Source organism: Taudactylus pleione, unplaced genomic scaffold (genome assembly GCF_031769625.1).
Source record: "Taudactylus pleione unplaced genomic scaffold, aTauple2 ptg000842l, whole genome shotgun sequence".
In the NCBI taxonomy this organism is placed as follows: Eukaryota; Metazoa; Chordata; class Amphibia; order Anura; family Myobatrachidae; genus Taudactylus; species Taudactylus pleione.
The window spans coordinates 4,043,343-4,070,038 of record NW_028285244.1 but is presented as its reverse complement, the minus strand read 5'-3'; the positions used below and the strand labels follow the sequence as shown (position 1 = coordinate 4,070,038).

The 26,696-nt window shown below is 48.1% G+C and overlaps 1 protein-coding gene and 1 pseudogene across 2 annotated transcripts in view; one reads left to right on the top strand and one right to left on the bottom strand.

The window, feature by feature from the left end:
* Window positions 1-26,696, bottom strand: part of CRYL1 (crystallin lambda 1) — a 151,157-nt gene that overhangs the window by 74,052 nt on the left and 50,409 nt on the right. The window lies entirely within an intron of this gene.
* Window positions 10,201-11,786, top strand: LOC148474484 (uncharacterized; annotated as a pseudogene).

Genomic DNA, 26,696 nt, shown 5'->3' with positions numbered 1-26,696 from the left:
CCCAGGTCCAGTGTTTGAGGTAAGAGTGATGTAAACGATAAAATCTACTACTATGAAACAGATTACGGCTCATTTGCCACAGCCGGGTCTTAAAGCTAATGCCGTGGCCAATTTTGATCATAGTGAGATGCCCACTTGCAGAGGTGCAAATCCGTCTCAGTGCGTCTTTAGATACACCATAGAACGCACCATCGAAACTTGCACCAGCTAAATGTCGGGCGCAGTTTCTCCGCCTGAACTTGGCGTCCTGTGTGAGCGGTTCTGTCTGCTCAGCATAGCAGAAAAAGTGTGAACATCAAAGCATAACATAGTGATGACAAAAACTTGGAAACGGCAAAGAGTGACACTGGGCCTGATTCAGAGCACAACGCAAACCCTGATGGTTACTACTCAGATAGTGAGTGACAAGCGCATTTGCAGGATCTATACCGCGCATGTTCAGGTCTTCCTCTGAGATCTCGTGTAGTTCCCCCCAGCTGATTGAAAGGCTGCAGCTATTTGGGGATGGGTAGTGGGCGGGGCCGGCCTCTGTTCCCAGAAATGGGGGTGTGTTGACCTAGTTATCTGGGAGTGCAGAGGACAGGGATTGCCCCTTTCGATGCAGACTTACTGGCCTCAGCGGCGGAGCTGCGAGGGGTAATCTCAAGGTGACTCAGATGGCCGATGGTATCACAGACGATCCAAAGCTGCATCGTAGGATGCAGCACTTGGAGATGCAATGTTTAGTGGGGCGCCGCACCCTGCCCTATTTGTAGAGGGCAAAAAGCACCCTGCCCTCCAGCGCGGCGCCCCGCTAAAATAGCCTGCGGGTCCTGTCCCGCAGGTGGGGAAAACTGCGGTGTAGCCATCACCGCCGGTGAATGGATGCCGGGCGCATGCTATTCACATACACAGCAGCACTTGGGGGCAGCCCGGTAGGTCCATAAGTGCCGGGCACGCCCACAAAAGTTACAAAAAGGGGGCACGCCCCTTTCCCTTGGCCACGCCCCCTTTTTGCCATGCGCAGATGTGCCCCTTCTCTAGGTCCGGCGCCAGTTCTAGAGTGAACACTACAATACCATACAACTCTTGAGTCAGGTCCATTGTCTGCACTGACGGAATTACCATATGAGAAACCGAAAGATTGCATAAGAAAAGAGGTGTTTTAAACCTCTAGGATGGGGGCAGGCATGTATGCAAATTACTTGTGGGAGTTAGCCTATGGCAAGCAGGGGCGGGTTTGTAACAGGAACATTATATAGTGGGCTAAAAGTGTGGGCCAAAGCCTCTTTGTTCCAGATTCCTCCAGGAGAGGGAAGTGCATTTTGTCAGTTGTCATTTTCCTTAATAAAACTCTCTTAGTGCTTCTGCTTGTTCTCTTCTTCTCTCCTCCTTTTCCTTATTGTATTTAGTCATTCTTTTCATTTACTTCATATCATTGCTTTTACTTTTCCTTTCTGTCCTCAATCACTGTCTTTTCTGATTTCTTGTTCTGCTGGGGGTGGGTGTAGCTATGTCCTGCCCAGTAATGAGCCTCCCCAGACCCTGGTCCCTGGCTCCACAGTGCCCCCATGTTATTAGGGGCTGCAGGTGTGGTTCCCCTATTGATAGTTCTATACCCCCTCAGGCTGCTGCAGCTTTGTGGAAGGTGTGCCAGTGCAGGGGAGGGGTGCTTCCCTCCAGTCCTTAATGCCCCTGGTCAATATCATCTTTGTGGCTGCAGTGGCCAGCACCATAGGCAAATCTAGGAGGGGTTTATGAGTGCCTTGCCTGAACCCCCCCCCCCTCAGCCCACACCATGATGACTACAATAGAAATAGCATATAATACTAAAGTTGCATGTTTTTTAGGATCCCCTCAGTGTCACAAATGAAATAACTAGCACTACAGTCCCTGTTGATCTTTTAAATGTGTCAGCCAGTAGAAAAAGTTAAAAAGCCAGTAATGAATATTGTTGTGCACCAACTAGGAGATCTGGAAAACATGCACTGTACAGGGTGCACTGATATGGACCACCTATTGGATCAATTATTAATACTGGATAATACACCATCCAGTACATAAGGGGACCAATCTGTGCATCTATGTCCAGGACAGTGCATGGTTTCTTTTTCTGCCCTCTCCCAGATTCCCCAACTTGCTCAAATGATCTGTAAAGGAGCCTGCACATGAAATAAAAAGATTCAGCTCAGATAGGATGGCCCTACTTCTACATATAATTGCTTACTGTGTTTGCTGGTCCTGTATATGCCAGAATTATTTCATTCAGTACATTCGTATGATGTATTTTATAGCTGGTCTAAGTGCTGATTATGCCCTCTTAATGGTAGAAAACAGTTGCAGCAAACAGTGTCAGTATTATGCTGGGCATTAAGGTATCATTGGGGGAATAGAATGCTTTAGTGATGCGTTATCTGACAGTAAGGGGTAATGGCTTTGACACTGCTTTATTTATGAATAGCACCTAAGATCTAGCTTTTATCTCCTTTGAATCATATTATCAGTCAATAGAGGAGATTGTATTATATACTGTATTCTGAGCATTTAACTTACAAAATAGACAGAATACATGTGTACAGTGAATTTCTATAGGGTGCACAGCTTATTATTGCAATCACTGCCCCAAGCAGCTATCACCGGGAAGCTCCATTCTCAGCTATGCTCCTTCTTCGACAAATATACATTGCTGGAGGTCACACAGCCTTCTCGTCCTGCCTATGAGGGGTACAACGCGAGCAAAGCAGCTAGTTCAGTTCGTCAGGGCTAACAGCAGGCGTCTGGGGGAAAATGCTTCGCCTTTAATAATTCCACCTGTACGCAGGGACGAAAATGTCGTTTTCGTCACCTCTGCTTGCGATGTGGTGGCAACCACCCAGTTGCCAAGTGTTTCAAGGGGGGTGCCCAGCAGCAGCCTGCACAGCCAGCAAAAGGCACAAGTGCAAAGTAAAGTTCCATCCCCTGTCCGTGTCACAGCGATAGCAAAATGGTTGAGTTGGTACCCGGTTCTGCAGGACGCAGAATTTTCGTTAAAAGGCTTCAGTTTTGGTTTTCGTTTACCTATTTGCAGGGATGTCGACACATATTCGCCTAGAAATTTGAAGTCTGCCTTTGAATTGCCTCACATTCTTAGGGAAAAAGTGGCTGGCGAGGTTAGTGTCAGGCACATTGCAGGACCTTTTGCAGAACCCCCATTAGAGATCTTGTGAATTCCCCAATGGGAGTGGTTCCCAAGAAAATTCCAGGAAAATACAGGCTCATGCAACATCTGTCTTATCCGTCAGGCTCGTCAGTAAATTATGCCATACCAGTTGAGGTTTCCTCGGTGGTGTACCAGTCTTATGACAATGCTTTGGACGTCATTAGGTGTTATGGTCCGGGCGCACTGATGGCTAAGATAGATGTTGAGTCAGCTTTTCGTCTTACTTCCTTTGCACCCAGAGTCATTCCAGTTTATGGGTTTTTAGCTTGGACAACGGATATTACATAGACAAATGCTTGCCTATGGGGTGTTCTGTGTCCTGTGCGTTTTTCGAGCGTTTTAGCACCTTCCTACACTGGTGCGCGGAATTTATTTATTTAATTTTTGCGGTAGTCATGGGATAGCCCATTATCTCCATGACTTTCTGTGTGTCGGCGCTTCCGGTTCAGGCAGATGCAGCTATCTTTTGTTTTCTATACGAGCGCTGTTTTTTCATTTGAAGTTCCCATTGCTGCGGACAAAACGGAGGGCCCTTCCCCTTGCTTGTCATTCCTGGGTATCGAGATCTGTACCTCGGCGGGTTCTTGTCGCATTCCTCTCGATAAGCCTGTCAAGTTGCGTAATGCCATAGCGGAATGCACAGCTTCCAGTAGAATTACCCTGCAGCAGGCGCAATCCCTCTTGGGCCTGTAAAGTAATTCCAATGGGCAGAGTTTTTTCACGTAAATTGGAAAGGGCCACGGCTGGTGTCACTAACCGAGACATTTGCTACGTTTATCCTCAGAGATTAAGCAGGACCTCTCTGTCTGGGTCTCGTTTCTTCGGGATTTTAATGGCGTTCGTTTGTGAATGTCTCCAGCCGCTGACAATTTGCAGCTGCAGCTGTTCACCGACGCAGCAGGCACCACGGGGTTCAGATGTTACCTTGATGGCTCCTGGTGCGTTGGCCATTGGCTGGAAGAATGGGTGGGAAAGGGTTTGACTAAGGACTTACTCCTTCTCAAACTCTTTCCCATAATGGTTTCCTTGGAAATCTGGGGGGAATGGTTACGCAATCGCAGCATCGTTATCAGGTGTGACAACCTGGGCGTGGTCCATGCGATACAATCAGCAACGTGCGGCTTCCCTGCTGGTTTTGCGCTTGCTAGCGCAGCTGTGCTCACATGTTTGCGCTGTAACATCATGTTTAAGGCAAGACATGTTCCTGGGGTGGAGAATGAGATAGCCGATGCGTTATCACGTTTCCAGTGGGCTAGGTTCCGATCTGTGGTCCCCTGCTGCTGACGTTGTGCTTTGCCCCTCTTATGTTTGGCAGGTGATCGAGCCGGCATGGAGGGCTTAGCTGAACAGTCTCTAGCCCCCTCCACGTTGCGAGCATATCGACAGGCATGGAATGAATGGGAAGATTATTCCCGTAGCAGCAAACAGGCAGGTAAGAGTCAGCATCGTTCGATGCTTTCTTTTATTTGGAGTCTCCGTTTGGCTGGCAGATCCAGGGCTTCTGTTGCGCGCTCTTTGGGGGGCATTGCATTTTATTGTAAATTGAAGGGCCAACCTGACTTTACTAAAAGTTTTCTGATTGTGAAGGCTTTAAAGGGTTGGGCACGGGTCTCCCGGCCAGTAGCTGACCGTAGGAGACCTGTGGACGCTCATCTGCTTCCGGCAGTATTAGGGGCGGTTCTCGGAGTGGCTCTTACTGCGTATGAGGCGGTCCTGATTCAAGTGGTGTTTTCGGAGGCTTTTCAAGGGACCTTGAGGGTATCGGAGCTGGTGGCATCATCCAAATGGGTTGATGCCGCCATGCTCCTCTTGGATATCCTGGTCAGTGAGAGGTCTGTTCTCTGTAGGATTCGGCGGTCGAAGACCGACCAGACTGGTAGGGGTAGGTGGATCTCGTTGGGTCCATCTAGGGACGAACAGATCTGCCCCGTGGCACTAGCTATGCGGTATGAGTTATTGCGGCCGGATGTTCCTGGTTCATGACTCATGCACATGGACAGGACTCCGCTTACCAAATACCAGTTTGGTTGGTTTTTGAAGAGGTGTGTATCAGTTTAAGGCCTCCCGCCTCAAGATTTTGGTACACACTCGTTTCGGATCGGAGCCGCAACTTCGGCGGCAGCTGCGAGTTTCTCGGCATCAGAAATTAAGGCCCTAGGACGTTGGAAATCGGCTAGTTATAAAGGTTACATTCGACCTAGGCCCTTTGTTTAAAGTAATTTCACAGTCTGTTCCGGTTACGTTTATATTTTATGCTTGCCTGGTTTTTGTCTTGTCTCATGTACTGTCTTGTCTTGTCTTGTCTGTTACCCCTGTCCGTCCTACTCGGGATTAGCTACTCGCCATTGCTGGCAATTTTACAATTTTTACCTGAATTGACGGATTCAATTCGGCTATTCTCAATAATTTAATTAGGCCATAGTCCATCCCTCAGCAGGTTTTTATTTTACCTCTTGCCGAGTTCACCTGTTTTTTCCCAATTCCCCCCCACCCATTCTTCCCCTTTGTGTCTTCTGTTTGTCTTAGCCACTTTAAATAGTAAAGTCGGCGACCAATAGAAAATTTTTCTTTTTGGCAGATACTCCCTTATGTTCTATCAGATCCCACTAATACACCATAAAATTTTATTGTTTTATGACAATTACTAATTACTAATTTTTTATTTACTGCTTTCCTCCACCTTTAGGATTGCTCTTTGACACGCAGGACATTTGGGTGATAGGCCACTCATATATTTTCTGGGCTGCTAGGTTTATGAGTTCAGATCAAGCTCCAATTTTTGAATATTCAGCTAGGGTCCGTTGGATAGGTTCCAGAGGTATGAGATGGCATTCCTTTTGTCCTAAACTGTTAGAGTATGCAAGGCTTTTTGGTAGGCCACGTATTTTGGTGGCTTATTTAGGAGGCAACGACTTAGGGCAGAGGTCCACTGTAGAATTACGAGTTGATATTGTCAACGATTTGGCGAGGGTGCTATCGGCCTGGGCCTTGTGTAAATTAATTTGGTCTTGCATTGTACCTCGACAGGTCTGGCGTGGGGTTGGGAGTTTTCCTGCTAATGACGAAGCTAGGAAGAAACTTAATTTCGCAGTTGCCAAATTTGTGATGGCCAATTATGGCCGTGTCATTTACCATAAGAACATTCAATTTCGATTTAGTTATATGTATAGACCTGATGGAGTTCATTTAACAGAGGAGGGTTTGTCATTGTTTATTGGGGATCTTTTTGAGGAGTTGGCGTTATTGGGGTATGGTGGCGGTGCGGCGGTTCTATAAGCAGAACCTTGCTGTGGCGGGAAAGAACGGCAGGTCGCCAGTCCGGGTGCAATTATGATTTAAGGGCGCTCCCTTCGTTGACTGGTAGTTGGCTGTACCAACCTAACGGGGGGCAGTATCACCACCTAAACGGGTGGGAAGTCAAGATGGGGGTGAGCGTTACCTTTTGTTGTTGACATGATTTACATGGTTATGTGTATGCACTCTGGGCGATCTACGCCTGCTATGCCTTTTGTTGTTTGTGTGTGGGCATAGCAGATTTGGCTGATTTCTGGCCGTCCTTTCTTTGCCACCATACATCCTTAAATAAATAATAAATAAATAATAATTATTATTGCTCCAATAAATCGCCATCAAGTTATCTGCCAAATCCATGTCTCAGTGTCTTTATTTTATCTTAGTATGATAAGTGGTTTGCACACATGACAACACCTCATCCGATAGAAGGTTTAGAGAAACCGAAAGATTGCATAAGAAAAGAGGTGTTTTAAACCTCTAGGATGGGGGCAGGCATGTATGCAAATTACTTGTGGGAGTTAGCCTATGGCAAGCAGGAGCGGGTTTGTAACAGGAACATTATATAGTGGGCTAAAAGTGTGGGCCAAAGCCTCTTTGTTCCAGATTCCCCACCCTCCCTCCCCTATAAATTTTGGTATGTTGTGGGTTTGGTTTTGGGTGGCGGGAAAGAACGGCAGGTCGCCAGTCCGGGTGCAATTATGATTTAAGGGCGCTCCCTTCGTTGACTGGTAGTTGGCTGTACCAACCTAACGGGGGGCAGTATCACCACCTAAACGGGTGGGAAGTCAAGATGGGGGTGAGCGTTACCTTTTGTTGTTGACATGATTTACATGGTTATGTGTATGCACTCTGGGCGATCTACGCCTGCTATGCCTTTTGTTGTTTGTGTGTGGGCATAGCAGATTTGGCTGATTTCTGGCCGTCCTTTCTTTGCCACCATACATCCTTAAATAAATAATAAATAAATAATAATTATTATTGCTCCAATAAATCGCCATCAAGTTATCTGCCAAATCCACGTCTCAGTGTCTTTATTTTATCTTAGTATGATAAGTGGTTTGCACACATGACAACACCTCATCCGATAGAAGGTTTAAATATTGTAGCATTTATTCTTTACCCAAAAAACTTTATTTCCCTCTAAAATCTCTAAGCCATTAACTAAATGTGTCTATAAGCCATGTCTCCTGTGTAAATGTATGTATTCTATTTTACAATGAACCTTTATAACTGGATTTACTTGAGACCTTGCTTTTCATACCGGAAACTGCACTTTGCTGACTATCACATTTAAGGTCATATAGTTCATATACAGAGAACACAATACCAGGATACTGGGAATACAGACAGACTTAATTGGGCAAATGTTGTGCATGTGTAGAAATGCATTACGTGGCTCTATGAGTCAAGACTGCCGTGCAATACTGGTAACTTTACGCAACCAGTAACAACAAAATGTAATATAATCAGGGCTGGTGCAAGGTTTCTAACAAGCGAAGACTGCCTAAGTTTGAGTGGAGATAAGGAAACTGTTTTTTTGCTGATGGCTTTGATTGACAGGCTTGTTGGCTCAGGTGACTTAGTGATGTCAGTGTGTCAGGAGGTTAGTCTTCAGCCTATTAGGGGTTCTTGTAGGAGTGGTTAGCTTAGAGTATATAGGTCAGGGCTCTGCCTGGGGTCAGCCTCTTGCTGTGATCTTTTCAGGAAAACAGGCTGAGTACCCTATATTGTGCTAAATTACAGTATGCCCCGTTAACGTCGTTCTGCTCCCCCCCCCCGCCGGCTGGCGGACTTTGCCCGCCCGCTCCGCTCTGCAGTGGTATGCGGACGTGTGCCCCCCCCCCGCCCCATCCTATGGAGTGCGCATCCCTTACATCCCAGGCCATCACCACCCCAGCGCTTACCGCGGCACGCCAGTCTGCGCCCCTCCAGGGCGAGGATCCCGCAGGACTCGGCAGTCTCGCTCCGGTCTCCTCCCCGTCCGGCGTTCACCTCATGTGCCCTCCGCTCCCACTGTGTTGGCCGTGCCGGCGGGAGCCCCTGCTCACGCGGCTACCGCGGGTCGCGTGTCACGCACGCCCTCACCGCTCAGTCCTTCTGCTGCTCCGGCGGGTGTGCGGCTGTGCGCGCCTCCCATCGGTCACTCTGCTTACCTGGATGTGCCGTTTATTACAGCGGTGCGTCCAGCGGCGGGGTCCCCAGTGATACAAGGCTCCAGCGGGAGCAGTGATGGCTCCGGCGCCCTTGCCTGTGCGGCGGGCCCGGCGGCCATTTCGCCTGCGGTGGCCATTTTAAATAATGTGCTGGCCTCACCTCCCAGACACCCTGGGACACTTCAGGGTTCGGGTTTTGGTTATGCAGCTGCTGCCCCCTGGCAGACATTTCCGAATCCCGGTCCCTCTGGCCCTTTCCCCTCCCCTGGGGTTTCTCAAGTCTCATGGTTACATACTGCAACCACCCAACCTCCCTATTTTTCATCGGCCCCAGTTTCTTCAATAGCTGGCCCTTCCTGGGGTCAAGCTGCATGGAGCTCTGGTTTTGCCCCTCCGGTGTATCCGTCCGTTTCCGTGGTACCCCCCACCCTGGGGTACCCCCATTTCTCTGCCCCTTCCTTCCCCTCTTACCCCCCCTTTTTGCAGCCCTCTCCCCACCAAACTTACTTTTACCCCTTGCTTACTTCTTCCTATTCAGCTGCACACCTCCCCCAGCCCGCTCCAGTCACCACACCTTCTTCAGTCACTTTGGCTCGTCACTTTGGCCTCTTCTACCTCGCAGCACGTTCCCACCCCACCCGGGGCAAATCCGCCCATGCCCCCTCTTTCTCCCCGTCCCCCTACACCTCCAGCCCCGCTGCCTGAGATCTCGTTACCTGTGGCTCACCATGTTCATGTAGTTTCAGGTACGGCGGCTGCAGGTGGATGCGCAACAGAAGTTTCTTCAGCTAGTGCGGCTGTTATCGCTGATCGTCACGAAGTAACCCCGGCTGTTCGGCCGGTGGCTTCTCCTCGTGAAGAAGTGGATGGATCGGTTCCGGGTCCCTCAAAGGATGGTGAGTGTGATTTGTCTAATTCCTCGTGTTCTTTTTCCAGTTCCTCTTCTCATTCCTCTGGCTCTCCTGCGCGCCCGCGAAAAATTGCCAGGATGGTTGCGCGCCGCCTTGCTAGGAAAACAGATAATAGCAGCAAGAGAGTCGAGGCAGCAATGCCCGAGGAGCCTGAACCAGGCTCGGATGCCGTGCACTGCGCAAACACAGCAATCCTGCGTGGATTGCGAAAAAGCGTTCGGGAAAAGATCCGCAGAGGCAAATTTGTGGATTTTTTCTCGCTCACAGAAGAAACTAAGAAAGGTTTAGCGAAAGCAAAGAAACCTGGGGGATTGGGCGAGGAGGCTTTTTGCAATTTTAATGCCTGGTTGAAGGGTATGCTAGTGTTTGCGGCATGCTACCTCCACGCACGGGCGGACGAGCACGTTAATGTTCTGAAATATATTTTTTTGGTGCATGACGTTTGTGCGTTCCAGGGGTGTGGCATGGTGCGATTATGATGTGCAATTTCGCAGAAAGCACGAAGGTAGACGCGTCCTGCCATTTGGCGTGAAGGACGTTGAGGTATGGTTGGAGGTGTCTCAAAACCGTCGCCCCCCTTTGGAGGGGTCCCAGCCACGTAAGTCCTCATCATCTTTTAAGCCAGGTGCGACGGGTTCTGCGAGAGGCAAATGTTTTGCAGTTAATGACTCCAGGTGCACCCGAGGCGCCTCGTGTCGCTTTAGTCACTCCTGCCGCCTCTGCATTGGTGACCACCCAGCCAAAGATTGTCGCCGGGCATCAGGAGTCAACTCATTCGACCCCCCCGAGGGAGCAAGGGCTGCTAGCTAAGGCCAGATCCCCTATTTGCTTAGAGGCTCTTTCCCGTTGGTTAGGATGGTACCCCTTGCGCGAGGAGGCTAAGTTCTTGTTAGAAGGTTTTTCAATAGGTTTTCGTTTGCCCATTTCGGATCCACTATTTGTTTGCGCCGAGCGTAATTTGCGTTCAGCCATAGATCATGCGGATGTTTTGCACGCCAAAGTTCAGGCCGAGGTTCTGTTGGGGAGGATGGAAGGCCCTTTCCCTTTTCCCCCCTTGCAGAATCTCTGCCATTTCCCCGGTAGGTATAGTTCCCAAGAAGGCTCCAGGCAAGTTCCGCTTAATTCAGCATTTATCCTACCCTCCAGGCACTTCTGTCAATGATGCCATGCCCGCGTCAGCCTGCAAAGTGGTATATCAGTCATTTGACGAGGCTCTAGGCCTCGTTCGCCATTTTGGTCAGGGAGCGTTGCTAGCGAAGCTCGACATTGAGTCGGCCTTTCGTCTGCTGCCGCTGCACCGGGAGGCTATGCGCTATATGGGCTTTCGTCTGCCCACTGGCTATTTTGTTGACAATTGTTTGCCCATGGGTTGTGCGGTTTCCTGTTCCTATTTTGAGAGTTTCAGCTCCTTTTTGCACTGGTACATCCAGGCCGGTACTGGTCGGGATGGGGTAGCGCATTATTTGGACGATTTTCTCTTTATGGGTCCAGGAGGGAGCGACGTCTGTGCAGACCTCCTCTTCTCCGCTCAAGCGCTTTTTCGGACTCTAGGAGTTCCAGTAGCATTGGATAAATCATAAAACAGAAGGTCCCAGTACCCGTTTGTCGTATCTGGGTATTGAGATTGATACATTAGAGGGTTGTTGTCGTCTTCCCCAAGACAAGGTGTTAAAATTACTGGATATGGTGGCGTGTTGTTTGTCCACTGATAAGGTGAGATTGCGCGCCGTTCAATCGCTGTTAGGTTCCTTCAACTTTGCCTGCCAGGTGATCCCGATGGGCCGGGTTTTTTGCAGGAAACTAGAAAGGGCCACGGCAGGGGTACGACGTCCTTTTCACTACATACGTCTGTCGGCCGAGATTAAAGATGATCTCCGGGTTTGGGCCAGATTCCTGGTTCAGTTTAACGGCGAACGCATTTGGCCTTCGCCCCCCGTGGCCAACAAGGTGCTGCAGCTCTTCACTGATGCTGCCGGGTCATCTGGCTTCGGAGCTTATTTTGATGGGGACTGGTGTGCCGCCCCGTGGCCCCCAGAATGGCGCAGCGAGGGCCTTACCAGCCACTTATTACTTTTGGAATTATTTCCAATAGTGGTTGCTGTCGAGCTTTGGCGGAATCGTTTGAGCAACCGGCACGTAAAATTTTGGTGTGACAATTTAGGTGTGGTACACGCCATCAACAATCAGAGAGCAGCTTCCCCCTTTGCATTGCGCCTATTGCGTCATTTGCTGTTGCGTTGCCTGGAGTAGAATATTAGTCTCACGGGGTGTCATGTCCCTGGCGCAGTCAATGAGATAGCTGACGCATTGTCTCGTTTCCATTTTGCGTGTTTTCGCTCCCTAGCCTCGTTTTCTTCTCCTGAAGGTTTAATTTGCCCCTCGTTTGTATGGCAGATCATCAGGCCGGCTTAGAAGGTTTGGCGCGGCATTCACTTGTCCCGTCAACCCTCAGAACATACTCGGCGGCCTGGCAGGATTGGCAGGCTCATTGCGCCCAACCTGCCATGGAGGGTAAGTCTGACCAGGACTTGGTTTTGTCTTTTGTCTGGTTTAAACACCAACAGCGCAGGTCCAGGGCTTCCGTGGTTGCGGTGCTTGCGGGGATATCGTTCTTTTGCAAACTTAAAGGTCATTACGACCCCACTAAATCATTTATATTATCGAGAGCAATTAAAGGTTGGGCCAAGGAGTGCCCCGCTCGCGCCGACTCACGCAGGCCGGTGGACCAACAGCTGCTGCAGTCTTTGTTGTCGGTTTTAGAAAAGGTAACTACGGATTCATTTGAAGTGGCGCTTTTCAGTTTGGCTTTTGCGGTCGCATTTTACGGTGCGTTCAGAGTTGGAGAGTTAGTGGCGACTAGTAAAAAGTCGGCTTCCTCCGGCCTGTTGTTATCGGATGTTGTGTTTAGGGATTCTACTGTGTTATGTAAATTAAGATTCTCCAAGACAGATCAGACAGGGAGAGGTAGATGGGTTACTCTGCATCGTCAGGACGGCAATCTGGTGTGCCCCGTTAAGTTGGCATCCTCCTACATGGGTGTGCGCCCATCTGGGGGATCGCAGTGGCTGCTGCACGTCGATGGCACACCCCTTACTAAGTTCCAATTTGCTGCTATTTTTAGGCGCGCCTTAGGCGAGTTAGGCTTAGACGTCTTAGCGTTTGGGACTCACTCTTTTCGCATAGGTGCAGCTACTTGCGCAGCTTTAGCAGGGGCTTTGCCCGCAGCTATTCAACAAGTAGGTAGATGGAAATCTGCGGCTTACAAGTCTTATGTGCGCTGCGATAAATTATAGTGCGCTCCTTGCTAACCCGAAAACGTTGTTTACCCGCCAATTGATGAACGGTTAGCGTTCAACAATTGGGGGTGTTAAGGGATTTTTTGTTTTTTGTTTTTCCCCGCGGGAGCCATGATTTGACCACTTTGGTTCACGGGTTGGGTTTTTTAGTTTTTCTTCTTCACTTGGGTTCTTTGTTTTCCCCTTTTTATGCATCCCTGCTAGTTAGTCGCTATGTTTTCTTTCATAAGTTGTGTCGTATTGGTGGTTTTTCTACAGTTTCTCATGGTTAGGCTTCTTTTTCCTTTTCAGCACCTGCAAGGGAAGATGGACAGGTCTGGTTTGTGGGTCATTCCTATATTTTTTGGGCAAAGAAGCATGGGCTGGATAAACGTGCTAGTTTGTTGCTTGGTGGACGGAGCGTGCGATGGATCGGAGTGGGGGGTTTGCATGTGGAGGCTGTTCTTGATTTGTTGATCTCATCTGTGGCTTCTTGGGGGGCGCGCCAGAGTGGTTGGTGTTGCACGTTGGTGGTAATGATGTGGGTCATCTGAAAGGTGTGGAATTGATTGTGCGGTTGCGTGGTTTATTGGAGGAGGTGCGAATGCATTGGCCAGGAGTTCGGATTGTTTGGTCAGAAATGGTTCCTCGTTTAACTTGGAGGGGCGCTCGGAATTACTCGGCTGTGGATAGAACGAGAAAGAAGGTGAATGTAGCGTTGGATCGGCATGTGCTTTCCTTGGGAGGTGTGATTGTGCGTCACGGCTTTTCGCCCGGATGGTGTGCATTTAAATGCCCTTGGCCTTGGGCTTTTCATCAAGGATCTGCTTTCCTTTCTAGATTAGTTTTTTCTTTGGTGGCGGGCCAGTCTTCCTTTGTTGCCTGGTTTGGCGGGAGTTCACTGCAGCTCAGTGGCTTCATGTGGCGCAAGAAAACATTGTGGAGGCGCTTGACCTCAGGGTGCGTGGCGAATTTGTCCTTCTCTGTACGAGGGGACCCGAATGCTTTTGTATGGAGACGTTTGGATTGGCTCAGGAGGGAAGCGAGACCCCCACATCGTAAGTGCATCTATAGGAGGGTCGTTTTAGTCATCCCTCGAGTCATTCGTATTTAAAAGCTAGAACTGAGCTTGCAGCGTCTCTTGCCACCTCGGTTAGGTTAATTAATTATCAAATAAAAAGCTGTGACCTTTTTTTTAGCCAAGCTGTAATGGCGTTCAAATTAACGGGTATGCCTGCGTTTCGTTGCAAGAGATCGTCTAAGTATGGGAGCAGTCTGATCCCCTGACGACGAAGATGGGGCGCCATAACTGCCATGACCTTGGTAAAGACCCGTGGAGCTGTAGAAAGCCCAAAAGGCAGTGCTTGAAATTGGAAATATTGCTGTAGGACAGCAAACTGGAGCGTCCTAAATGTCCAGAGACACCATAAAGTCCTCAGGCTCCATAGTCAGGACAATAGAGTGTAGGGTTTCCATATGAAAACTGGGCACCCTGATAAACTTGTTCAGAGACCTGAGGTTGAGGACAGGCCGATGAGAACCGTTGGGCTTCTGAACCAAGAAAAGGATAGAGTAATTACCCGTCCCTCGCTGTGATGACGGGACCAGAATTATTACCCCAGAGTGCAGCAAAGACTGAATGGCCTTTTGGAGGAGCAGGGCTTTACTTGGGTCCGATGGAGAGCCTGTGCAAAAGAACTGCTGGGGGGCCACCTCAGGAATGATGAGAGGGCGTACCCGTGAGAGACCACTTCTTTTACCAAGGCAGCTGTGGTGGTCTGATGCCAGAATTGGACAAACTGAAGAAGTTGGCCTCCCACCCTGGGAACCCCCAGGGGGAGGCCAAACCCATCCGGCTGAAGGCTTGTTCTCAGATTTGGTAGCTGGACGTCTAGTAGCCCAGGCCTGTTTGGTCCTAGGCTTGGAGGCCTTTGTGGATGCCGACCGACTGCTGTGCAAAGGAGTGACCTTTAGCCTTTCTCTGGGGACGAAAGGACCGAAAGGATGACATATACGAGGCTTCGTAGTAGATGCAGAGGGCAAGAACGCCGTCTTAGAAGCTGCCAAGGTAGTCACAATCTTGTCCAATTCTGGGCCAAACAGGATCTCCGCAGAGTAACAGGGCCTATCTACTAGACGACCTGAAAGACTGAACGACTAGAGTTCAGACCTTCAGGTCACTGAACGTCATTCAGTGCTGGAGTCCGAACTCATATCTCGAATCATTCCGAACCTGACGATCGTTGTCAGGTTGATGGGCATGTTCCGTAGATAGTCGTGGTCGGCAAGGACCCAGCGTGCACGTACATCGCTGGTCCTTGCCAACTATCCATTACACGACTTTATGAACAATGCGACCAAAACCACCTGGTTATGGTCGGATCGGTCTAAAAGTCATGTAATGGATAGGCCCCTTAAGGCAAGAGATTCCAAAGCCTTTTTAGAGTCTGAATCTGTCTTCCATGACCGAAGCCAAATGATACGGCGGGCTACCACGGAAGTAGAAAATGCTTTGGAAGCTAGGAGACCAGTATCCAAAGCGATTGTGACCAGGCACTTTTAAACAGTGGAAAGACGGACTCCTGATCCCAGGAAGTATTGGACTTCCAACCAAGTGTTTTTAGGTGTAGAGCGTTTACACCCACACCATCTGATCTGAAGATTGATCCACGATCAATAACCTTGGAATTATATTATACCCTCCTCCATTAAGGATTTTTTGAATATGAACTATTGTTTTTGAACTATTTCAATTGGACATTATTTTATCCGGAACTTAACTTATTTTCTACAACTCTAGTTTTTGCGCTTGTGTGTCTTCTCCTTTGTTTTTGTTTACATTTCTTTATAGAGAAAACCCCCAGATACGTATAGCTGCATACAGTGAAGTGCAGGTTCCTAAAAACCCTCTTTTTATACACAGTATCCAAAGCCGCCTCTCCTAAATAGGCAGCTGCATCTCTAATGTGAGAGATGTAGGACAGCTGTTCCCGAGAAGCATCAGAGGAAAATGTGTCTTCTAGGGCCTCTGCCCAACTCTCAATGGCTTTTGCCACCCTGGCTGTAGCCATAGCAGGACGAGTAATAGCTCCTGTAAGCAAGTATATAGACTTTAGGCTAGCTTTAATCCTTCTATCCGTAGTCTCCTTTAAGGAGGTTGCTGAATGGATAGGTAAGGTAGAGTTCTTAACCAGGCGTGTCACGTGGGAATCTACGGCAAGGGGAACTTTCAATTTAGGGACTGATTCAGACCCGGACGCTAAGCTGCGCCCACCTGGGGCAATTATCGCACATCTGCGCATGCGTATGCATCAAAGTACGCATGTGCGAACCAGTCATTGCGGCCGGGAATCGTGCACTCGTAGTACACAGGCTGGACGCTACTTTGAGTGACAGATTGTGGGTGGTGACAGGGGAAGGTGCTTGTGAATGGGGGAGTGGATGTGCCAACGCAGGCGTGTCTGAGTGTCAAAACTGAGTTTAATGGGTGTGCATAATTAGCAAAGTAGCGTCATTGAACACGTCACTTGTTGTTTTTTTGCCTCAACTGATCGCAGTGCTTGCGGTGGGGTAGGGGCTACCTCAAGTGCTGCGTGCATCTCCGATGAGTTTCAATGTTCCCGATTAATCACACACTTCCTGGAGATGACGTGTGCTAAGAGAGAGAGGTGGGCGGATTTATACTCCTGCGTACGCTCACTGCCGTCGCCCTCTAAGACATAGAGGGCGTCTTTAAGCCACACAGTGCGATCGCAGGATTTGCATACCCAGCCCCTTTTGGCAGAGAGCGAGCGCAGCTTAGCGACTGGGTCTGAATTAAGCCCTTAGTGCAATCAGTAGCTGGAGTAGAGAAAAAATAAATAATGCAGCAGAAACTTTTTATTTGGTGTATTCCATGCTTCACACACATGATCAGAGTGAGGAAACTCCGGCAAAACTACCTTCTGTCGTTTAAATAGTGGCTCTTTTGCCCTAGGAGTGGGTTGTGTTTCTTCTATTTGAAGAATTGATTTTACAGCTCTCACTAATGCAGGTATATTCAATTGAGACAGGGGGCTCCTCCTCCCCCGAGGGGGGAGTCAGAGTGAGAGATCTGCGTCTTCTGCCTCCCCAGACGATAACTCAGAATCTGATAGCTGGGTAGCCTGGGAAGATAACACAGCATGCTTAGTAGGTTTACTAGGTAAGGGTCTCTCCTTTTGCAACATTTGTTGAAAGGCTGTAGAGGTAGCCACCAGACTCTACATGGAGGTAGAAAGTACGTCTACCCATGGAGGAGGCAAAGGAGGCACTGGCTTTGCAGGGAATACCTGTTGTGGCCATCCCATAGGAGGAGCTACCACAGGGTCCGCAATTTTTGCCAACACCTGTGAAAGAGAAGCCATGGGGGGTTCCTGAGGAGAGGCTGCAGGGACGATGGGCCAGGTGCCGTATAGCAAGATGCACACAGACTATCTTGAATGAGATCTTCTGAAGCTAAACCTTCTAAACAGGACTTACAAGAAAACAGAGTAGGAGCAGAAGCCTACTCCTGCCTTTTCTAGACATGGCTACAAGGATAGTATAGCACACAATCTGGCACAGTGCAATGAGCAACACATATATATGTACAATATGGCACAGTGCAGTGTGCAACACATATATACAACATGTGACAGCCCTCACAATACAAGTAGATGTGAGGTACAGTGAACCCCCTATACCTTAGTATTCCAGGGTTATAATGAAAGAAAGGAAAAAGGTATAAACTGACAGTTGAGAAAAATAAACAGACAGCAGCGCTAGCACAAATCACATACAATACAGAGTATACAATATAACTGTAGTGGGCACTAAATTCAACTAAACAGACCGCAGTGGCTGGAAGGAAATAGCGCTGTATAACCTGGCTCCTAGAAGAGGTATACAGGGAGACTGGACCCAGAATTCCCGGAGACCTTGGGGCTGTCGCAGAAAATGGCCGTCGTGAGTCTCTGAGGGTGAGGGAGGAGCACCAGAGGGGTGGCAAGACCGCAGTGCAATGGTGCCCTGAGCTGGGGGAGGGGCGACAGGGAGAGGACCATATCCCCTATGCTGACATCAACCACCGGGTCCCTGGCCTCAGCTATTCCCTGCGCCAGTAAGTAATGCCCTGGTGGTTTGGTGGAGTCCCGGATGAACCGGTGTCTACATCAGCACGTCTGGTCTGTTCCAAGAGACCGGAGGTAAGACTGCGCATAGACACTGGTTCACGCGAGCGGGAACCCACCTTACCTGTCCCCTTGAGTCCCGGCTGCAGTCTGAGGTCAGAGGACCCCAGCTAGCTTGGTCCCCCCCGGAGTCCCGCCGAGAGTACCTAGCCTATGGCCGGAGTCACGGCGCTGCGAAGGGGTGATGGAGCAGCAGTGCAGACGTCCAGAGGACTGTCTAGCACTGCTTGCTCTGTTATAGTAAATAAAAAATAAATCATAAAATAAAGCTTGGGCTGCTTAAAAGCAATTGTATAATGGTGATCCAGCTCCTACCGGACACCAACAAAACTGAGTTACCTTCAGGCTGTTTGCGGGGTATAGGGGGAAGGACCGAAGCATCCTGGGACAGAAAAAGCTTTGCTGTTGGTGTCAGGTCCTTCAAGTACCACCTACACCCCATTGTCTTCCTGTGAAGCCCTATGGACCCTGAAGAAGAAACATAAGCAATCAAATGTGGGACTCTGTAGAAGTAAGTATTGAATATGGGTGCAGGGTGTGCGTTGTTGGCCCAACAGGACCCAGGGGCCCGTGTGAACTCATTACAGATATGCCATTGGCTGCTGCACTGCACATATAATAACCCTAGCAGAAATCCATCTAGCTACAGTATGATGAGGTAATTAAGGAGCTGATATGAGCCATGCAAGTTTCACGGAACAGATGGACTTACTGTACATATTATTGACTGCAGAGCAATGCCCCTCCCTTTCCACGCTTAGCAGGAACAGCACATGAACTTCTGAACAATACAATACAATACAATACAATGCAATGCAATGCAATACAGAACAATGCACTAATTTTGCATTCCTGTTCATCCAGACAGAAACTTCAGAGCATTGATAGTAAAGCAAGACATTTATTCACCGTGTAGCACTTTGCACTTGTCAATGATTAAAAAAATAATTAACAGCGTTTGCAGCCAAAAACATACAGTGCACAATACTGCAGAGCTAATGCAGGATTCTGAGTTTGAAAATGATAATGTTGATGTTGTCAGGGAGGCTGTGCAGGACGGGGCACAAACGGGGGCATTAACAGTTGGACACATTTTGCTGGACACATTAAGACATTAATGTTGAGTTGCAACATAACATATATACAAGGTGTCTACAAGAAGGGCCTGATTTTGAGTCGGATGCAGTTTTGATGCCGCGCGCAGCTGGCCAATGTCCTAAGCCTGTACGTGTCCCAGTCACACAGCGCATGCGTCCCAATGGCCAGTGCTCTGAGTCGCAGTACAGAATCTGATGCAAGGCCTGTGGTTTTTTTATAGCCGTTCATGGGAAATAAAAGGGGGCGGCTAAGCGGACAAGGGCGTGCCGCTGAAAGTGGCTGAGTCCAAAGTCAATGAGGCAATACACAGACTCACCATAGGGTTGGTGCACGTTTCGATGGTGTGACCCATGGTGACAGAAATGCACTTTTTTTAACCGCAGAGTAACGGAAGGGCATGCTTGTGCGATTGCAATCACCTGCAGACTGAGACGCAGGCTGTATGCGCCTGGGAAAGCCGGCTTATTTGCGGGAGGTGAAGGACATATGTAAATACTGGATATTGGAACATGAAAAACGTGTTTATTTGTCGCAAAGCTGAGAAGAAGTATGAACGTATCTGGAGCAGTTGGCTTAAATCCTGTTATGCCCGTGCACTGCCTAATGATTGACCGGTATTTTATTGCTAGGATAATGTAGTAGGTTATTACTTTGTTGGAGGTAATGTGCTGTGTGATAGTTGAGAGAAGAATTTATTGGGATCTAGTTGATTTTGCCAATTTTTCAGGTGATATTTTTGACGATATTCCAATATTTGTATAGTGTGGTATCTTTATTTTAAATTTGTTGTTTTGTTTTTTTGTTTTTGGCATACTGATTAATATTGTATATATATATATTTTTTTTTTATAAGAAATGGATCTGGGGATGCAGTTTGTAGCTCTAGGTTTTATATTCCACATACTGTTATTTGATTATGTATGTGTATATTTATTTATTTCTATTTTATTTTGTTTGGTTATTTGTTAATGTACTTCTATAAACCAATAAAAATGTACTCAATTTAAAAAAAAAGAAAAAAATAGCGGATATTGACGACACCAGCAGTAGCATTTCACTTCTGATTTGCCACTTGTGAATGCAACGCTGTTGCTGATTGGTGCTTACTTCATTATATAGATTATGCTTTTTTATACTTTAAGATTTTATTTTATATACGAGATGGTGAGTTGTGTCTGATGCAGTGCCTTAACTAGCCGGCACTGCGCCCTCTGCCGGCCACACCCCTTAACCAGGTGACTTTATGAGGTAATGCCAAGGGTGCGGGGCCGACAGCGATGGGAAGTACAACACTGGCCAGAGCGACAGGAGGTCGCTGCCAGAGGCTGTACAGGCTGAGAGTGAGATACTGGCTGCAGGGTGCTGTTACCCTGCTAGCCAGAAGCAAGGGCCGTTGGATGGCGCCCACATAGCCCTGCACTCTGTGCACACCCCTAGTTACGGCCCTGATCTGATGTATTAGAAAAAGTTTTATTGATGCCTAATAATGTAATTAACAAATAAGACATGTGCATAAGTCTATGTGAAGTATGCCTGGTGTAACTAGGCGTGTATGCTACTAGCCCTAACATGCACATCTTGCAACAGTTGCAGCTTTAGATATTCGTACACAATTGCAGCTTTTTCAGTGAACGCAAACTGCCTACTATTTGTGGCACTATTGCTGCCAACTCTCTGTCAGCCGCTTTGTCTTAGGAAACAAATTTATCTGTGGAAATCTATCGACACGTTACATTATTTGTTCAGCACAATCTGATTATTAACAATATTAATTTGCTGAACTCCTCCTTAATTTGTCTTCAGAAGATATAAATCACAAGATAATTGACCTTGAGTAATATAAACACAGTAGGTGACATATATACTTTACATAATGCTTATCACAGGTGTGTCCCCAGACTTGAAATTGAAGACTCTTGTTGAGCAATAAATACACTTTATATTACAAGTAAATATCAGTAAGGATTTACTTTGGCAGGGTGGTCACGGGACCATTGCTTAACTGCAAGTAAAACAACTTGTAAATGTTTGGTAGGACGCCTTTGCGAATACCGCTTTCAAATATACGGTAAAAACACAGGTTTTCTCCTGTGCACGTGCAACGTCCCGACTCTTGGCTATGTCAACAGAAACTACCCGGGTTGAAGTCCCGGGACCGTGATCCTGCAATCGACCAGGGTTTTTCCCGGGACTTGCAACCCAGGTTCGTGCCTCGGGTTATGTGTGAGAGGCGTAAAAAGACTTGATTGCCGGGCACAGTAGCGCTTGGAGATGACATCTTCTCCAAATGTCCACTGTTAGACGGAAGACCCGGGTCACTGGAAGACTCGGGTCCGGTGTGAAGGGTGACCACCCGGGAATATCCCAGGTCCATCACCCAGGTGTGAAAGGGGGTACTGAAATCCTGGCTTCATTCTGCGCGACCATATGGTCAGAAGACCAATAATCGAAGAACCTGTGACCAATACTGCGACTTTGTACACAGCATGCGTGGATTTACAAAGCTGCAAGTGGTCGGCTCATTACATTCCTCAGCGCGTGCGACATTTGCATTATCTAACATCCACTGCGTACACAGATGCAGCGACGGCGCCAATAGGACTCTAAATCAGGCCCGTGATTAGTAGCAAACCATATAGGGGTGGTACACAGGGCCGGATTAACGGGGGGGGGCGGTCGTCCCTGGGCCCCCACACGTGAAGGGCCCCCACACCCATCGGGGTTAAAGTGGACCGGAGGAGACGGAACCAGTTCCGCCTCCTCCGACCAACTTAACGCCAGCGCCGCAAAGAGGCTCCATTTGCCAGCGGGCGTCCGGCTCCCTTCCCGCAGCGGCAGCTGGAGCCGGAGCTCGGCTCACACAGTGCACTAAGGGAGAGACGTCATGACGTCTCTCCCATAGTGCAGAGGAGCAGCCGAGCGGACTGGACATGGATGGCAGCGGACACGGGGCTTAGCTTAAGGTAAGTATGAGCTTTTTTTTTTTTTTTTTAGTGCAAGCGGCTTACTGGGGGCATTACTCTGTGTATTACTACTGGGGGTATTACTCTCTGGATTACTAATGGGGGTATTACTCTCTGCATTACTACTGGGGGTATTACTCTCTGCATTACTACTGGGTACATTACTCTCTGCACTACTACTGGGGGCATTACTCTCTGCATTACTACTGGGGGCATTACTCTCTGCATTACTACTGGGGGCATTACTCTCTGCATTACTACTGGGTGCATTACTCTCTGCATTACTACTGGGGGCATTACTCTCTGCATTACTACTAGGGGCATTACTCTCTGCATTACTACTGGGGCATTACTTGGGGGGGCATTACTACTGGGAGCATTACTCGAGGGGGGGGCAGTACTTGAAGGGGCATTACTCCTAGGGGCATTACTACTGGGGGCATTACTCAGGGGGGGGCATTACTATTGGGGGCTCTACTACTTGAAGGCAGGGCATTACTACTGGGGCACTACTACAGAGGGAGCATTACTATTGGGGCACTAATACGGGCATTACTACTGGGGGCATTTATATAGAGGGCTCATTACTACTAGGGCATTACTATTGGGCACACAGGGAGCATGACTACTGGGGGTATTACTATTGGTGGCACAACTACAGGGATATTACTACTGGGGGCATTTATACAGAGGGCATTACTATTGGGGACACTACCACAGGGGGCATTACTACAGGGGACACTACTAATGGGAGTATTGCATAGGGGGCACTACTACTGGGTGCACTGCATAAGGGGCACCACTACTGTGGGCTCTGCATACGGGGTACTACCACTGGGAGCACTGACACTACTGGGGGCTCTGCACAAGGTCCCCATTGTGCATACCCCCAGTTTGTCACATTTAATAGGGCCCCCCACAGACATTAATCCGGCCCTGGTGGCACATATAATCGCTGCATATGGGCTAAACTGAGCATTTTTTCTGTATGCTTAATTTACTTCCAACTCCACATCAGGCCCCTTATATGTTAGATTTGCTGACTCTGTAAAGTTAATAATTCTACAAAATTAATCATAAGTTGAAATAGCTTCAAAACACAAAGTTTCTGTAGCAGAACAGAAGTTTGCCCTGTCTGTATAGTCAGGGCTGTTACTGTGCTACCACCTCACAGCAGGTCCTCAAAAACACCCGTATTACTGTTGTAGAGCAATGAGATCATTTTAACCAATAACAAACCATTAAGATGATGCAAACGCGAGCATATTATTCTGGTGATTTTGTGACAGATTGTTATTAATGACACTACACATAACATTTAATTCTATTGGAGTTTGTATGTTCTCCTTGTGTATTTGTGAGGTTCCTTCAGGTTCCCCAGTTTATTCCCATAGTCCATACTTGGCGACTCTCCCGCAATGTCCTGGAGGCTCCAGAAAACCAGGTGGCTCCTCCGTCCACCCGAAAGATAGAGCAAGTCTCCCGGTCTGGCCATCACTTCCCCATCCTCCATGGACTGCCCCACTCCCACTTTGCTGGCAAAAGTGGGAAGCCTGGAGGGGGCCGATGATGCGATTTGCGCTGAATGGCATCATCGTAGCCCCGCCCCCTGCTTTAAAATGCGGGAAAACTTGGCATTGTATAGCGGGACCGCGATGATGCAATCACGCCGTCACACCCTTGCACTACCCACTATTGCCACATCCCCCTGCAGTGCTGACCTGGCTGCCCCCTCCTGGAGGGGTCCTTATTAATAAGGGAGCTGTGAATTTAAATATGGAATACTATAAAAATGAGACACAAAACAGGGTTTCCTAAACTGCTCACAGGGGGCCTGAATCAGAAGTGGACGAAGTTGCAGCCGCGACTGCGCTCTTTTGCCGCAGCCGTGACTACGTCTTTATACTAACGCCACGGCCAGTGGTCTTCCTACAGAGATGCCCACCGACTGCAGTGCCAATCCGTCGCTGTAAGATGCACAATCGGTTACATACACCATCACAAGCCATATGGAATCGCAGAATATTTGTAGGAACGTGGCCGCCTATGTCACAATGCAACTGCGTTGCAGATACCCCCACATCTGGCTAGCCGCCCGTTATCACCCAGAAACGCCCACCGAGATCGCTTCTCTCTGCGTGCAATTTCGATCTGCGTCTTACAGCGCTAACCATCGGGACGTGTGCACAGTGCGGCTTGGACGCATGCGTAATACTTCCAACATCGTCCAACTGCGCACATATCTGCATTGCAGGCAGTTATCCTGCACCTCTGAATCAGGCCCAGGGGCTAATGAAGGGTGAGTACTAGGCCAGTTTGTGTAACGTGTCTGTTATTGTAGCCCTGCTCATGCCCATAGCAGCACACATGTATATGTGAACATGACGCATGTAAAGCTCCAATCAGGTTTTACCAGATAACTGCCTTATAGGGGCCATATACTTCGGAAATGAGAATGCCCTAAAATCGCCAACCCCTTTAAAACAAATCTCATTACAGGTTGAGTATAAAAGTTCTAAACCTAAAGAATGAAAAACAGAATAATGTGACATGTAAACAACTTTCCTTAGACATGAACGGCAGGTACGGAAAGGAGCTCGGCACAGCCATTGGCAACCGTGGAAAATCCAAGGTCTAAATAGTGTTTAATGGTAAAAGTGATTTCATCAGATAATGGATGTACTTTAGCTCACATAAATTCTCACTAGACTTAGCATGGCGTTCTGATAATTAGGAATAAAACTGTTGTTAAAGTCTTACAAGTCTCCTGCATAATTAGATAATATCAGGAGATTATAAAGAAACATGTAAGGACGTAGAGCCTTTTCCTTTTGTTTAGTCTCATTACGTAGTCACCTGAACCAATAATGTGACAAGAAATTAACTTACTAAATGACAAGGCATCAAGGTGCTAGATGGTTGCGCCACCCTTGGGTGTAGTTTTACTGTATTATTGAACAATAAACTTTGTGGTCAATTGAATAAAAAAAAAAATCTAAAATAAAACAAATCAACATTGGGAACTTTGGGGCATATTCAATTAGAGTCCCGGACTTTTGGCATGCCGGACTTTTTGCCGACATCGCTGATTTTCCATGCAAAAAAAGTATCGCGCTCGTCCCCGCTTATCGCCATATGCAATTAGAAATCAAGCGAAGACGGGACCCGGAGAAATCGGACTTGTCGAAAATTCCTGTCAGATATGGGGAAATCAGCCAGACACCCCCCATGGGTGCTAGCATATTTTAAAGATGCTAGTTAGGTTTTAAGAAACATAAAAAATCCACCTTCCGCAAGCACCTGCAATCGTAAAAACACCTGGGGCATACTTGGGAACCCCCCTGGAGTCTATTTCGTTAGTTTTTAAATTTGTTCTCTCAACTTTGGACTTTTTCACCCACAAAATGAAAGTATTTTTTTGGGGTGATATAAAGTATTTTTAAAACTTTTTTTTGACGCAGTTTAACTTTGGGGACTGTCCCAAGAGTGCAGGGGGGTTTTCTGAAGTTTGCACTCCAAAACCCCAATTCTGCACTTTTTTTACATCTATTCATAGGCAAAACTTTTTCGCAGGTTCTATTGCATTGAGGGCCTGATTCAGAGCCGCTCGCAAGCGGCCGCTTGTTCGTTCCGAGCGATGTTCGCACATCTGCGCATGCGTATGGGTTGCAAAGCGCATGCGCCAACCAGTCAGTGCGGTCGGAAATCGTGTGCTCGCAAAATAGCGAATGCCTGCTAATTTGAGTGACAGGATGAGACGTTTGTGGGTGGTAACAGGGGAAGGTGCTTGAAAACGGGGAGTGGAGATCCGAACGCAGGCGTGCCAAACGGTCAAAACGGGCGTTTTAAGGGTGTGTATAATTAACAAAGCAGCGTCATCGACCACGTCAGTTGGTTGTCTTTTAGCCTGAACTGCTCGCATGATTGCCGTTTGGCAAAATGCTACCACAAGAATAGCGAGCAGTTCATACGCCTTTCGATGTACTCGTTTAATCAAATAAATAGCGGAGATGACGTATGATGCGAGCGGCCAGGGGGCATTTTTTTTTCAAAATAGCAAGCACATGTTTCGTTTGCTCGTTCAGACATAGAGGCGTCAACCGCAAAGAGCGAGCGCTTAATTTAAATATCCGGCCCCTTTTTCAGAACGACCATCCGCAAATAGCGTCCGGCTCTGAATCAGGCCCTGAGTTTCCTCACCGGCGCAAAGTCTCTGGAATTGGATACGGTGGAAACTTTTCGAATGGCGAAATGACGTCACTCGTAAAACTTTGTTGCCGAAAATGGCCCTTTGTTGTTCCCCGAGTTCTAAAAGCTGTACATAAATATTACCTAATGCTCCTATTATATTTCAGATGATTACACATTTCCTGTCACTGAAAAACATCCCCACAGCATGATGCTGCCACCACCATGCTTCACTGTAGGGATGGTATTGGCCTGGTGATGAGCAGTGCCTGGTTTCCTCCAAATATAACGCCTGGCATTCACGCCAAAGAGTTCAACCTCTGTCTCACCAGACAAGAGAATTTTGTTTCTCATGGTCTGAGAGTCCTTCAGGTGCATTTTGGCAAACTCCAGGCGGGCTGCCATGTGCCAGTGGCTTCCGTCTGGCCACTTTACCATATAGGCCTG